This window comes from Pinus tabuliformis, chromosome 2_2 (genome assembly GCF_031772625.1).
Source record: "Pinus tabuliformis cultivar Carrire ecotype Pingquan chromosome 2_2, CPIR1, whole genome shotgun sequence".
NCBI classification, from domain to species: Eukaryota; Viridiplantae; Streptophyta; class Pinopsida; order Pinales; family Pinaceae; genus Pinus; species Pinus tabuliformis.
In genome coordinates this window covers 861,004,493-861,019,223 of record NC_142300.1, presented here as the reverse complement: position 1 = coordinate 861,019,223, position 14,731 = coordinate 861,004,493, and positions in this window count along the sequence as shown.

Here is a 14,731-nt window from a genome sequence, read left to right as displayed (position 1 = left end):
AGGGGAGAGCTTCGAGTTACCCGTCGGTTTCTAATCCCAAAATTTTCGAGTTAAAGAAAGTTACAGAAGAACACTTTCCATGGCAAGCAAACAAGTAAAGAGTTTTGAATCCTTTACATACTAGACCGTGGGTGAATTCGAAAATAAGAAATTTTGATGGGTGGAATATTTTTGTTTCATTCTAGTTGCAGAGTCGCACAGTAAAACACCAAAAGCCAAATGAGTAGGTTGGGCATCATGGGGAGAGGGTGGTTATTCCCATAACCACCCCTCTCTAATCGACACCATCAGATCAAACCCTCGACATCCATGACCATAGATCTGGAATAGGGTTAATTTAATAAAATTCAATTCTAAAACTATGTAATGTTGACAAGTGTGTGTCTCTAGAAAATGTCAAATCAAAACAGGTGCAAACTAGTGTATTGGAGGGTAGTACATATGTAAATTAGTTCATAACCATAGTTGAGAGCATGGTGGTATGCCACTGTAATATGAACAATAATTAAATTGAAATGAACCTTTCCACAACATGAATATATCATAAAGTAATCAGTGGAGGAATAAACGCAGCCCATATTACCACCTAGTTCATGCTAAGAGTGTCTCATTTTTGAAACTTAACATCTTGACCTAAGTGTGATAAATAAATTTTATGGTAAAGAGTTCTAAGACATACAAGGAAAATATACATGTATATAAATGATATCTCATAAGGAATTTATTCTATATTGTAAGTATTGCTAATCAAAATAAATTTAATTAAGATAAAAATAAAAAAAAAAATCCTAGTAAATGTTATAACACACATTCATATTGGCATTCACCATAATTTTAATGATAAGCATCCCATTGTAAATTGATCGTAAAAATAAAATTTAAAAAACATAATTAATTTATTCCATTGTAGGTTTATCCTTTATTTTCCATTAAAAATAATAATAAAAATAAAATTTAAAAAACATAATTAATTTATTTATTCCACTTTGAATTTGAACATATAATTCCAAAAAAACACCCCCTATTAGCGCATTTTAAAATTACATAAATTTACCTTAATAACCTAACAATTATCATTACTTTTTACGCCTACAAAATATTACTCTTATAAATAATAAAAATTTGGTGGCATTGCCAAGGTGGTCGATGTTATCTAAATTCTGCCGAGAGTAGGAGGGAGAGATTCGATGTTGCATCTTTTTGGCTCTAACCGATACTTTTGTAAGTCATTTTTTGGGATTAAAACCTAAGTGAACAATTTGGAAAATAAATTGATTAAATTTGAAATTATCAGATTTTAATATTTGTAAAGTTATTTTTTGGGATTAAAACGTAAGTGGATGGGTCTGGTAAATGAAATTGATTAAATTTGAAATTCACCTAATTTTTGGGAAGATTTGCAAATCTCAAGGTGAACACTATTAATAATTTTATGATTTTTTTTAAATTATATTGAAATTGATTTCAAATTTATTATGACATCACAAGAAATTCAAAGAAGTAACTTTACAAGTAAAGTTATTCATATTTGTAGTTTTTCCATACATAATCTTGGCTCAAGGGACTGATTTTTGGAATTCTATATGAATATATGTGTGTTATGCAAAATTATTCCTCATAACCTCTATGTAACAGATCTGATAGGGTTACATATATCCTTTCTATCCACGTGGTTTGAACCACATTCCACTTTTCATATCAGATGATTCCCATATATACATTGTTGTACATTTCTGTTTGGATGAATATAATACAACTATATAGCTTTTTTTTGTGCTGAAAAAAACTTTACAAGTAAACCTACTCATTTTGAAAAAAAAAAAACTAGATTATCTACACTAGCAAAATGTTGTTTCTAAATGTCAAATTTAAGGATGAGGGAAAGACCAATATAAGTAAAATTAGTGATCAATACAAGTGAAATTAGTTTTGGACGAATATGGGGAGTTGTTAATTTAGGTAGAACACTATTTATTTTTAATAGTATTTTTCATTTATATTTTAAAATTGTTCTTCATTTATATTGGTTTATCTCCATCTTCTCAATTTTGATGAGTTACTTATTTTATTTTTTTACAATACACACTTAAATTATATAAATTTATATATTTATAAAACATTATAATATAAGTGTAATATTTCATATATATATATATATATATATATATATATTAAAAAACAACAACATATGTAAATTAAAAAATATATTTTAATCTTTGACATTTATAGTCATTTATTATTTTTGAAAATATATGTGTTAATTTTTTCTTTATAATATACATGCTTAAATTATATAAATTTATATATTTATAAACAATTAGAGTAAAATGGTAATATTCTAATTATATATATATATATATATATATATATATATATATATATATATATATATATATATACGTGTTAAGTAATTATTTATTTATTTATTTTAACAAAAGTGAGTACTTTTTTATCAAACTCGTATTCAGATGTTGTAAAATACTCAGGGGATTTACAATTCAGTTACATCAATGGGCTTCAATTTAAATAGTTGCAGACAACCAAGACATGCCCAATTGTCACTACTAACTATACAAAGCGATAATACTCTAATTATTCTTCAAGTATAGACCCGACAAAATTGTGACAAAAGGAGAATGCAGTAGAAACCAACCATTACACTTGCAAATTAGTCATCAGGATCTGTCGGGCGATTTAAGTCAAAGCCTGAGCTCTTATCTTTTGGACGGGTGCTCGGGTTAGCCACCTGCAACTGGAGGTCTTCTATCATGCTTCGGAGTGCCCCAACCTCATCCTCCAAGCGAGCAATATGTTTGCTCTTAGCTTCAATGATGTCCAAATTTTCAGTGATCGCCTTCTTTTATCTATGCAACAGAACCTAGAGGTCAAAGATTTCAACCCTCATCTTTGCATGCTCACTAACACATTGTTCATAGACTGAGGAAATCGAGGGTATAGAGAGTGGGTACATCCTATACATAGCCAAATTTTTGAAATTACTTCTCGCCATCTTGCTTGAACATACACAATGGTAACCTAAGAACCAGAAGTCGTGGAAACACAACATTGATGCAAAGAAACGGAAACATAGAAGGGAAGGCAAATGAACTTGATTGGTTCCTTGACACTTTCTTTTCCTGTCGAGCTCCTCTTCAACGGGCCAATAATCCTACAGAGACCACCATGATGGAAGCGCAATGATCGGAATTGGAGCTTATAAGATATCCAAAGAGTGGGACAATTGAGGCAACTTTAAGGAATTTCAACCTGCGAAGCTCTCTGGGTGAAGCAAAAGCACCCTATTAGAGAGGCACGACCCAGAACTGAGACAAAAGCTTCTCGACTCTGTGTTGTGCCTGACTTCCCCTCATTAAGAGAGAGGAACCAAACCCTACCTAGCCTTAGACTAGACCTACAATCAATCATCAGAATGGGAAAATTTGAATAGTGCTACATTGATTTAAATAAATTACCATGCAGGTGCCTCATGTGCTGATGTAAAGAGAAGCTCGAGCCACCAGGATCCTAAGGTCGCTACATCATTATTCTATGAAATGAGGATACTTCCTCCTCACACAACCTATATCTCAAATGATTAGGTTGTCTAATATGATCCAGGGAAAGTAAATGTAGCTCACAGGTTGAGGGAGTTCGCATGAGGTACCATTAAAGAAGCCTAAGATAAACCTTAGATGATGGAGAGGACATGAACAATCCCACACTTAGTTGCAGATCTGGCTCGGGGAATGTCACCTGGGGACTAAAATGAGCACTTCGCCTCATGTTGAGAGGGAAGGGCTCATTATGCAAACGAGTAGGCAGGAGAAGTGGGTTTATGTCATGGAGTGATGGGGAACCAGGTCAGAGGGGAATGGAATGCACCTTAGGGGGAGGTATTATAATCAAAGGGTTCCTCTTATGGGTGGGACTAGTAGAGAGGAAGATAGAGTGGGACACCATTGGAACTATTTAGGGGATGGGTGAAAAACCATTGGTCCCATTGACTTCTATTTTACCTTCTTTCAAGCGACATAACTTGTTTTCCAAAAGATCTGTGTCTGAGTTAAGGTTCCTTGGAATATGAAATTTCGAGAGCTAGCGAATGCGAGGAGAATACCTTGAGCTCGCTGCAACATCTGATTTAGTATATTATCCTAGGCATGGTAGTTTTCTCGTAAATGCCTTATGACAAGAAAGGAATCCCCCAAGATTGTGATGTCCCTAACTCCACTCTTTTGGGCTAAGAGGAGCCCTAGGCAGAGACCATAAACCTTCTCTTGATTGTATGTCTTTTGTCCTTAACCCAAGCATACTTGTTGATTATTATTCCTTCCGGATAGCAAAAAATCCCTCCCCATCATGTCGCCCCTGTGTTAATTTTTTATTTATAGCATACACACTTATATTTATAACCAATTATACTAAAAATGCAATTATATATATATATATATATATATATATATATATATATAGTTTAGATTAATTTTAATTTTGGATCTATCAAGTGCCAAGAGGGATCAATTTTTTTAAATACAAACCTATTTTAAGGTGAAAATAGATTTGATCACTCCGTGCGCTTGGTAGATCCAAAATTAAAATAGATCTAGGTTGAATTTAATTTTGGATCTATCAAGTGCCAAGAGGGATCAATTTTTTTAAATACAAACCTATTTTAAGGTGAAAATAGATTTGATCACTCCGTGCGCTTGGTAGATCCAAAATTAAAATAGATCTAGGTTGAATTTAAATTGAAAAATATCTAAATTTAAATAAAAATTAAACTAAAAAGGTATATAAAAAAATCATTTTAATTTAACTTCCCTATTGCAATATTAATTTTATAAAATTTAAATTTGAAATTAAAATTGGATTGAAACCAAATCGCATATTATAAATAAATTTAAACAATAGATATAGTTATAAAAAATAAATTTAGTTCAAGAAAATGAAAAAATTGCTACAGAAGATTTTGGAATATACATTTATCATTATTTAGATTTTTATTTATCATCCCTTTTCATTGTACAATTTTATTTAATATTTTATTATTTCTAATCCAAATATTTTAAAATAAAATACATTTATAAATTTGATTAGATATTAATTTAAAATAAATAAATTAATTAAAAAAAAATTAATTTAATTTAATTTAACTTCTTTGTATTACAATTTTAATTTCATAAAATTTAAATTTGATTGTAACTAAATTTCATATTACAAACAAATTTAAACAATAAGAAAACTAATTATAATAGAAGTATAATATTTTAGTAAAATATAAAAGTTGTATAAAAAGACATGTAAATTAAAAAATATTTTAATTTTTAAATTTAGCTATCCATTATTATTTTATTTTAAATGTATGTGTGTATTAATTTCTTATTTATATCCTAAAAACTCAAATTATATAAATTTATATATTTATAAACAAAATGTAATATTTTAATAAATATAAAATTAAATATATGAAAGAAACATAGGTATTAGTGGATGGTGTATTTGAGGACGACTTTGCACCTATTGCTTTCTCTTCGGCTCATCGTGGACAATGAGTAGTTCAATGTTGTCAGAGTTTAGTCATATATACGGGTCAAGTAAATCTTCCATCATCATTATAAAGCTTACAAACAAACCAAAAAAAAATTTTCCTACTGTAATTTTAATTTTAAAATTAGTTAATTTTAAAAAAAATTAAAATTAATTGTAATTGGAATTAAATACCATATTACAAATAAATTTAAATAATAAAAAATGTTATAAAAATAAATTTAGCTCTAGAAAATTAAAATATTATTAGAAATGAATTCGAAATATATATTCATTATTATCTGATTTTTATTTATCATCTGTTTCCATCGCATAATAGACACAAATTTATTTATTATTTTATTAATTTTAATTAAAGTATTTTAAACTAAAATACATTTATAAATTTAAATAAATATCAATTTAAAAATATATATATAAAATTTAATATACTTTAATTTCTTTTATTGAAATTTTAATTTCAAAATTTTATAAAATTTAAATTTGATGGTAACTAAATCCCATATTATAAACAAATTTAAACAATAAAAAAATTATAAAAAATAAATTCAGTTCAAGAAAAACAAAATGTTGTTAGAGATGATTTTGCAATAGAGGTTAGTCATTATTTAGATTTTGATTAGTCATCCATTTTCACCGTATAATATTATTTCCAACGTTTTCACACTTATTATTGGACGTGATCAAGTGTGTGTGTGTGTATATATGAAGTGTAATTTTATTCATTAAAGAGGGAAAAAATTTACATTTTGCATATGACCTGATGATACCCACTATGCAAGTCTAACTTGGAAAAATAAACAGCTTCTTTCAATTGATCTAATAGATCATCTATATGAGGAAGGGGATAACGATTTTTTATCATTATATTCAGTGCTCGATAATAAATGCACATTCTCCACAAGCCATCTTTCTTTCTCACCAAAACGATTGGAGACCCACATGGTGATGTGCTAGGTCTGATGAGCCCCTTCTCGAGCAACTCTTGCACCTTCTTCTTGATTTATGCATTCTCTAAAGCGGACAACCTGTACATTCTGATGTTGGGCAATGGAGCATCTTGCTGCAAATTAATATCATGCATTATTTCCTTTTTAGGTGGTACACCTTTAGGTTCTTGAAACAAGATATCATATTCTGAAACAACTTTTTCTAAATCAGCTTGTTTTTTAGCATCACAGCCCTCAAATACATTGGTTTTATTAGGTTTCTTTTCCTTTACAACCATCAGTTAAAATTGTTTGCATGAATTTACAATTCGTTTCATCTGCCCTGAGTTTATGAGAGTATAATTATTCTTGAGCTTATGAGCTCTTACAAAGTATTCGATTCCATCTTTAACGAATAGATACTTGTTCTCAGCGCTATAGAAAATATCTTTTCTATCATACAAGTAAGGACTTCCTAAAACAATTCCACATATATCCAGAGGAACTATGTCTATCTCAACCTCATCTACAAATGCTAACCCAAAAGAAAACTTAAGTTTACATTGTCTGGTCACTTGTAGTTGTGCTTTATCACTTAACCAACCTAATGGGTAGGGTTTCTTATGAGGTGTAGTCAGTAATCCCAACTTCTTTACAATTTCTTCAGAAATTAAATTTATTTGTGAGCCACTATCAAACAAAGTATCAATCTTTTGATACTTGGAAATAACTCGAATATGAAAAAACTCGTGTCTTTTTCTCTCATTTTCTTCATCATTAATATGTTGTGCAGAATTACTAGTAGATACTTCATATTTTTTACCTTTTATACCTGTGGTTGCAATGGTTGTTTCATCTCCTAAGTTCGACCCCAAATATTTTTGAATAGCTGCAACAATCTTCTTCTTCTTGCCCTCGAGTTTCTTAGGTCTCAGCTCCGAATGCAGAATCCAATAGTTCTCATCATCATGCCCATCCCTCTTACAGTGAGTACATGAAGACTTTCTCTTCTATGCAGTGTTGGCCTTCCTCTCTTTCCATTTCTGTTTTCTTTTCTCCTTATTCTTGCTTGCAATGGGCTTGGATGATCCTCCAACTTCTGGGTTCCCATTCTTTCCTCTAGCTTTTAGATGCGTAGCTTGAACAAATACCTCATTTATACTAGTGGGATTAAACATGAGGATAGTGTGCCTTATGTAGTTGTGTAGACCCCCGATGTACTTCAACAGAGTCTCAAGTGAGTCTAATGAAATTCCTAGAATCAAAGCTCTCTTCCTAAATTCTTGGGTGTAACCTTGTACACTTTTCCCTTTCAATTGGAAAAGAGTTTGCCAACTCATCATGGCTTGCTGCATGTAAGCTAGTGGATAGAGCTGCTTTTTGATTGCAGAAACAAATTCACTCCAGACAGAAAGAATCTTACCGTGTTTCTTCATGTCAACTTGTGTCCTGCCTTCCAACCATACCAAGGTAGTGCCTCCAAGGCATAGGCTAGCCAGCTGAATCTTACTCTTGTCCGAGTCAATACTCTGTACTCTGTAATAAACATCAATTTTTCTGATCCAATTATCCAACTTCTCTGCATTCAACTCTCCATTGTATATTGGTAAATCAAATTTAACATCTAATTTAATCAAAGATGTATTCTTTTTATGTTCAGGGCTATTAGGAGGTGTGAGAAAGCTTTCTTCTTTCCCTTTACCTTTTGAGTGGTCATGGAGGAGAAATTCTTCTTCCCCTTTATCCTGTTTGGAGCCTGAGGAATCCTCATCCTTATGTTTCCTAAAGTCCCTATACATTTCCTCCACCATGGACCTCATGGCCAAGAAACTCTCTATAAATTGAGGGTCTGGCCCCAAAGGACTTTCCTCCGACATTTTCTTCTGAGGATGGACTCTTCCAATTTCTAGGTTAGTCTCAACCAACTCTCCTTCTCCTAATTTAAGCTTTGATCTAGTTAGCATTCAACAGAAAAATCCAACACAAGCTTGTCTAACCTTAAACAACCTAGGAGCTCTGATACCACTTGATCTGAAATTCACCCTTAGATGACTTCAGAGAAATAAATAAAGGTATTATAGACTTAAGTGCTGGGGTGTGCCTATGTTAATTTATGCAACAGATCGATAAGATTGCGAATTACATAGACATTAAAGCAGTAAGAGAACACAGTAAGCAAATACATGAACACAAAAAATTTAATAAGGAGTTCACCCAATCCTCCTGGGCTACGTCTCCTGGTCCAGCCTTCAGTGGTGGCCCTTTTTATTGTGTCTAAAAGCAGAGTTTTTACAATAAGGAGCTCAATTTGAGTCTCGCTTTAACAGAGAATAATCAGTGGGACGATACTTGGATCCCCCAAGTCTCTAGAGTACACAGACTCCCCTCACTAGATTTCGACCTCAAATGGTCCCCGTAGTATGAGTCCAATTCGGTACTCACACCTAACAGGTCTGCACAGAGGAGTTGCTTGAATTCCCCACGCCTTCTCAGGAGTTCACAGACTCTCTAACTCTCTCTGTATTTGTCTACTCGATGTTGCCTTTGCTATGCAGGTTAGCTCAGTGTCTCTGTTCTCTGCAATTTGCTTCCTTCTGGTCTCTCGGCTTTCTTCCTTTCTTTTCTTCTCTTCTTCTATCTCTTCGTCATCTCTCATTCTTTTTTTTTTCGTGGCTTAAAGCCATTCTGTTCCCTGACTATTTGCTTCCTCTTCCCGGCTCCTCGAATCATCTGCCTCTGTCCACTGGAATTCCCATACTTTTGTGTCATCGCCACTATGTAACGTTTCACAGAGAGGTGGCCACTTGTCTCCTCACGAACTGAACACCAACCTTCCCTTGAACGGTCATTATTTCCATTGCTCCAAGATTGTCTGCGAAATCATTCATTTTCCTGCTCAACAGTCATGCCAGACCCAAAATTCTATGTGCCTCATTCGATTTCCCCGTCAAATCTGGTCATCCATCAGGTTGATCCTCCACCGTTGATCTGGAGCCTCCAAATCCTACGGTCTCCATTCATATCGCGCGGGTGAGTTGCTCGACCGTTACTCACGCGATGTAAGTGGTTTTTCTCGCTCATCCGCCAGACACGCGTCACTCGGTGTGGCATCGTGCAGACCTCGACCAAACTCGCTTACCACTTGAGATACATGCAATATCCTATTGGTTTTTGGCACGAGACCCGCCTTTTGACGGTTTAGGCATTTACGCACAGTTTCCTGTTTCCCTTGTGATCGAGCGCTTGGGGCTTTCCTTCACCGAGGGATTTGGGCTAATCGCGTATCAGAAATTTCCTCTGTTTCTGGATCTGGGCTTCCGATTGCCAATTTTCGTCCATGCACGGTCTCCATGGGCCAAAGGTCAGGGTGCTTTGACTGAGGGTCCTCATTGTTCCGTGCAGACCACAATTGCCATTGTCCAGAGGTCATTTCTGATACTTTTTATTCATAAGATTTGATCTGAGAAAATTTTGAAATAGTCATGAGAAATGTTTAAGGATCTAATTTGAATCAAGGAGGTTTTGGGATTTAATTTCATCTCGTCATGAGTGACTGCAAGCATAGGTACACTAACAAACATGGCGCGACAATGAAAGGGATGAATGAAGGGAGAACATGTAGAAGGACATGCTCACCAACGAACGAACGGATGAACATGCACCGTCACAAACAAATGAGCCTGTCAAGCCTCCCAACATGCAAGCAAGGAACAACATTCCAAAGCTTTATCAAGCAAACCAAATACCATCGAAGACTCCGCGTACTTTGCCATGCGGAGGTGAAGCTGTGATACACCATGAAGACATCCATCACCCAAGAGCACTGTAGCTTAACATGCATTCCAGCAGTAGCATGAATGTACCAGCACTGTCATGTCAAGTCATGTCGCCCACATCTCTACTATGGGCTATGTTTTCAATCAATGTAATGTAACATGGAAGTCCAAGAGACCCACTTGTTGTACAAAGAGTCATCTAAAGTCGAAAATTCATGGAAGTCAAACAGTCATGAGGGTAGTCGAACAGCCACAAGGGTTGGTTTCACCCTTGGCTATGAATACCCCCTCATTTGTACATCCAAAAAGACTTTTCACCTCAACTCCTACACATAGCGAAGAGACTCTGTAACCTTTTCTTTGAGGAGTAAGTAGTGGCTCCAACGCCCCAAACTCAAGGTTAGTGATGTATGGTGTAACGATGTGTCTTCGAACTTTTGCTTAATTCAAAAACCTACTAACAGGCCAACACGTTTTCACACATGTATTGTAAATGTTGTAAGACTAATCTTGAACACTTGTAATGCATGTTTCTTTAACGTGTGTTGAACACTTGAACTATTTCACTTGTTGTAATATATAATATGTTAATGGAAACTTGTTGTATATGATGTTAACGTTCTCTCACCCATGGTGGCTATCTTTCGAGACATTAAACATATCTTTCACATAAAGCTTGTTGTAACAACCGTTGTGCTCGTTCGAACTCCTCTGTTGAGTGTTGTACATGTTACCTTACCTTGTGTTTTGTGACTGTTGCATCCGTGTGGACTGCTCCTCTAGAAGTTGTCCATGTCCTATTGTGTTGTGTGTTCCTAGTCGAGTTGGGACTTCATCCCAACCGACATTGGACTCACTCTCACCCTCTCCCCTTTACAGTTAAAGAACCATTGACACAAGTACACTAGCATTCACCAGGCACGCAAACCTCACTTCTCGAAGGAAAAGCAAACAACTCTCCTGTGCTAACAAGAAATGGTTGAGGAAAATCCTTAAGACAATGGCAATCGGGCCATCATACCGGATGGAACTCCCACACCAAACGGTGTGAGATCTAGTTAGGACTTCATTACGGGGTGATCCCCTAAATGTTGGCGAGTCTAACACCGTCAACAGGTCTACATCTCAAGGGGAAAGTCCATGATGATAAGATCAATAGGCCCAAATGACAGAGTTCGACCATACCAATAACAACCAATATCCAGCTCGGTGTTTCCCGAAGGGTCTAGTGAGAGATTTTTCCTATGAAAACCAACGCTAGAAGTGCGAGTGTCTAACTGAATAAATTACCATCAGCATGGGCAGGTAGTGGAGAAAAACACGATGATGCCAAAAATTAGGTTTTTAGGCAACTTTTTCTAGAATGATTTCAGGCAGCTTTCCTTTGATTCTTTAGGGATGTTTTGGCTTGTATATCATGATAAATATTCTGCACAGTAGCCAATGTTTTGGCACTCTAGGGTATGGCACGAGAAGTGAACAGGAGATATGACAAAATAATGTGTAACATATGCCCCCTAAAGCATGAAGGCATAACAAAGAGCGATGATTGAGATGCTTTACAAGTCAATGCAAGGACGAGAACAACACCGTCAAGAGACCTACAAATCAAGCATACACATATACATATCTGAAATCTATTATGATCATGCCTAATAATACAGGAATAGGCATCTAATAATACATGAAGCGATGGTGTGGACGCAACCATCCGTATAAAAGGGATCATCTACAAAGATTCTCAGTATGGTTATAGCCATCCGAATAGAAAGGATCATGAATATGGACTCACGGTATGGTCGCATCCATCCTTCCAGAGGAAACATGTATATAATCATGAATGACTCATAACTCCATGCAACCTAGATTCTATCAGACAAAATCCAAGTTCTTACACTCCATCTCCACCCAATTATTGTACGAATTCTAACATGTGAATAGATGTGTCAAAGTCGAACATGATAGAAAACCACCTGATTACCGGTCAATGATGTAAATTGTTAACAGACACAAAAGAAACTACCAATAATGACAATGGCTCTTAAGGTACAGGCAACAAAATCCACAAATGTGAATAATGGAACTGAAGTTGAACACCTGTGAAGTCATTCGATCGAAGGTCAATGATGTAAACTTGTCGTTGAATGAGAAGAGCTTGCCATTGAGGCATACAAGCCATAAGGTACTGGAAGGGAGTTTCTAGATCATCTTCCCAGATAATGAGTTGAAGTCGACGGGAAGCAATCCATTGAAAGAGGGCCATAATGAATCCCACATCATTGACACAAAACAAAGGATGTAGTAGAGTGAATAAGTATGATTCAGGACTGTAGCAGAAAGTCAGACAGTGTATAGGCGATATAGAACTGTAGATAAGACTTCTCTTGAACATATCAGCGACATGACTCCAGAGTTTGGTAGCATTTGACTCAACATAGGATCATAGGTCATGATGAATGAATGGTATGATCAAATGAGAGGAAAAATGGATTTCCCAAACCCAGGAAGGAAAGTGACGAAGTGAGGATATCCCAAACCCAACACGAGTAACAGATGAGTGTCATGTTCAAGAGAGACATGCTGCCTTTACACGATACAAGAGATGAACACTTTCACTTTTCCCCCCACCATTTTTGGCAAGTACCCCATATATTTTGATTTCAAGCTTGAAGGGCATAATCTTGCCATATAAGTTCACCCTTCAGATGAATCCAACCTAGTAAGTTTTATGAGCCCTAGGAAGGGGGAACTCAGTCTTGTCATGGTGACAAGTTCTGCGTCATTTAAGTTTTATGAGTTTGACAGAGGTGAAACTTGGCATCTTTTTCATGTTAAGAGAGTTTGAAAAAGAAGCGGAAAAGAAAACTCCAAAGGTCCCGTTTCGTAAATCGTCTCTTGAACACAAAAAGATAGAAAAAAAAATTAACGAGTTCGAAAAAGTGATAAAATAAAACTCATTGAATCAGTCAAAGTAAATCACTGATACCAAGAACATATGACCTATTGTTGCACAAGAAAATGCACATTACAGATTTCGAGGAAAAATATGAAAAAGTGATTGAAATATACACTAATTTGGTAAAAATATTATTTAAAGACTAAAAATAGGGCAAAAAGTAAGTAATTTTTACCATTTTACCAATTTGCAAGTGTGGAATCATTTTTAATTCATTGTACCTCGATTTTAGGCAAGGATCACGAGCAATATAGGACACCATTTTTTGAGCCGCTTGTTACAGGTAATAGATCTGTCCTTCCTCTTCATTTTGGTAATCATTTTAAGCATTTTCATCCATAGGATAGGTTTTGAGGAAATTTTTCAAAAATTTTACATTGTGGGTGACCAACGTGGGATTCACCCATTGGACTTATGTTGCTCACCCTGAGGCTAGTTAGGCACTCATGCTGGCAGCGCAAAAAAAATTCCTAATTAGACGTGCCGGCACTGACGTAAAATGTTTGAAGTGAAATCTTCCATGAAAAAAGTTAATCTTGATATTTCTTTACATGGATGCTCATGAAATGTTGGTTTATTGATGTTTTACATAAAAACCAATCTAAAATGATGATTGAATGGAAAGAGAGGGGTCACGAAGCTAAATAGCATTAGGCTATGTAGGATGAAGACTGTATTGAAGCCCTTTGAGCATATGGACTGCTCAAATTATTCATGATTCCCATGATCAAAGCACAACCCGAGTTACTACAACATTTAATCAGTTGGTGGGATGTAGATTGCCAACTTTTTATGTTCAAGGATCAAGAGCTTAATGTAGAGGTTGATGACATCTACTTCATTACTGGGTTGTCTAGAAAGGGACAATGGGTGCAGTTATCTAGATCACGCTATGGAGCAGAGAGCACGGACATGGTCATTGCGAGGCATTAGTTGGGAGCCAAAAGGGGTAACAGTGGGAAGATTGACATAAAAACCATTACCAATCTCCCACTACGAACCATCCTACACACTATGGCCCGAATAGTTGGGGCGCAAGAATTGCATGAGGCGTCAAAGTCTCACTTCCAGTATGCAATTGAATGCCTAAATCCCACAGTATTCAACTAGTGTGAAGGTTTATTGGCATGCATGAAATGCTAATTAACCAAGTGCAAGAGGGGAAATCTGAAACAATTTGGTTTCAGATCTATTCTGGTGACGTTCATCCTGGAACATGTTCCATTATTCCATTATCAGTGGTTGGAAGTGGATCCGCCAACACCCAGAGATCCACGTTTTCTCAAATGAGGAGAGTTCATGCCACGACATTGGGGCAGTTAATAGATGTCATTCCCTCCAACATTCTTCAGATGGCTACATCATCAGCTAATCATGGTCGATGATTGGGCCTATGCAGGGATGTATTTCTGAGGAGATCCAGATCTTCCACTTCCTCTAGGGGAACAGTGGACTGATTCAAGTAAAAAACTATTTTTGAAGTTTTTTGAAGTTTATATCATTTTTCTTATGTGTACTAAGAT